This window comes from Mandrillus leucophaeus, unplaced genomic scaffold (assembly GCF_000951045.1).
Source record: "Mandrillus leucophaeus isolate KB7577 unplaced genomic scaffold, Mleu.le_1.0 Scaffold201, whole genome shotgun sequence".
NCBI lineage: Eukaryota > Metazoa > Chordata > Mammalia > Primates > Cercopithecidae > Mandrillus > Mandrillus leucophaeus.
In genome coordinates, this window is record NW_012102044.1 from 2207401 (window position 1) to 2209788 (window position 2388).

Below are 2388 nucleotides of genomic sequence, written 5' to 3' on the forward strand. Positions count from 1 at the left end.
CTTCATGTGGCCTCTATCCACTCCAGACCCACGAGAGGTACACACTGGCTGCAGCCACTGGTTTTTCTCTGATACTACTTACACTGAAGCAGAGACTTTAGAAAGAAAATCCATCTTACGAATAAAATCTGAGTTATACTTGGAGAAACAGCTTAATTTTGAGAAAGCCTAAAAGAGAAAGAAACAGAGACTGAAGCTGAGAGACGAAGGACAGAGATGATCCTGAAACACCTCAACTCCGCACTGATGTCTGCTCTTTCGGCAGATTCTGTAGCCCCGCTTTGTGTCTGTACTCATCATTCTCTAAGACCTCTTTCAGCTAAATAAATTAGTGTCACATGAAATCAAATTAAAGGGCAATTGATACATTTGCAGCTTTTCACGTTATGTTTGAATAATGGTCAGTGCACACGCTGGGTTGTTGACTGAGGCTTGTATTCCAGTTTCCCGCTTTGGGGTGTGTGGTGTGGCTGCCGTCCTCTTCTGTCAATGTGCATCCCTGGCTCTCGCTGTCCTGCAGATGGGCTACCCAGCTCCCGGGAAGCAGCTCTGGGGAGAGCAGGGACAAAGACAAGCCGTTATGAGCACGTTTTATTTTGTGCATAAAGGACCCTCAACTTTGGATTTGTGCATATCCACTCTGTGCATTTGTCCTGAAATTTGCTGTGCAGCTTTTTCCTAGGAAAGGTTTCAGAAAATGGTCGCACCTAAGTGTGTCCTATAAATAGAATGCTTTGGCTGGATGGAGAAAGTAGGCAAGCGAACATTCCCCCTCTGCCTCTCAAAAGCCACTCCATGGCAAAAATATATGTTTGTTTTCATTTTCTCCATAGGAAGCCTTTTTATTCTCTTGAGCTATTTTAATCTCTCTTTTTCTTGTGTGGACATTTTTCATAATAAAAACTGTCACTCATTATACTGTGTGAGGTGCTAAGTGCTATATAGGCATTACCTGAGATATTTTCCATCTACGAGGAAAACACTATTATTATCCCCATTTTACAGATGATAAAAATGAAGCTTAGTAAAAAACACACAGGGGAAAAAAAACACCTTTGGTATTTTAACACAATCTGGGTTTCTTGTTAGAATACAGTTATCACCATTTCTTCTCTCCCATTGCACCCCCCTGTATAATTCCTCTGAAATTTGGAGGAGGTTTTTCCAGCAGTGACAGGAGAAAGGGTTCACAGCCCTCCTGTCTTGGGTTTAGCTTGCTGTGTTGTGATGTTGGAAGACCTGGCTCAAAGTTCAGAGCACTAGAAGTCCCAGGGTGGTGAAGCCCCATACTCAGTGACCAGGAAATTCTCCTGAAAATGCTCCTTTCGGGTGTCAGGGACTAAGGATTTTCTGTGCCCCCCCAAATCTCCTGCCCAGCTTTCTAAAGATGCTTTTCCGTAATTGGAAAATGCTGCCCACACTGCCACGGGTACTCAGCAGCTCATTTTCCTTAATGAGTTACAGCCACTCACTTTTGTCTACTCTTAAATCTCAAAACGGCAGGCCGCGTCTTGGCACAGTGTAAGTTTCATTATACGTGGATCATAGAGTGCGGCCGTCGACGGCTTTCCCCCAGTGGAGGGCTTTCGTATAGAGCCCTGCCGGCGCCTTAAGAGGCTGTCGGCTGAAACTGCCTTGACCTGTTAACCGGTCAACCAATATGAGATTGTGCAGAGAAATCGTTCCAGGTAGCGTCCTGCATGCAGGGAGTTTGCATCTTGGTTTGGATTTCAAATGCAGTTCTGCCTGCATTGTATGTATTCATATCTTCTCGGTGCTGCTTTCTGTAGTTGCCTGTGGATAACCTGCACCCTCTTACCGCCTCCATGATGGGGCTAAGGTCAGACCCTCAGCACCCCAAACCCAAGGGGCAGCCCCTCAGGGTGGTGACAGTCCCAGGCACGGAGCTTGGCATAGCAGGAGGACTTTGTGACGTGACGGAGAGACTGGTGAGGCTAAACATCACGTATGCCCTCCTTCATCCTCATGTGGACAGGAGAGGCCCTGCAATTCAGGAAATCATATGTTCAAAATTTGCCTTAATAGAGTGACAGTCAGAAATAGTGAGGAGCAGGCTTTCAGGAGAAGGCCCCTAAGATTTCATTGGCTGTGAGGCCTGCCTGTGCCCTGGGTGGTGACCCAAGTCATGCTGCTGGGCCACAGATGCATTCTCGGGGCCCCTCACCACCACCTGGGCAGCATCCTTTGCTCTGATCTGCAGTGAGGTCCTTCCAGCTGGTGTTCCTTTGTCAACGCATGCTCTGAAGGCAAGAGGTGTGCAAATGGCTGCTGCCGTGAGCACAGGGCAGGGGCACAGAAAGTGCGGGGTGAGGAAGGAGACGGCCAGTCCCATTGGGCTTCATGTCAGCTGCTATGATTGAAGTTTCG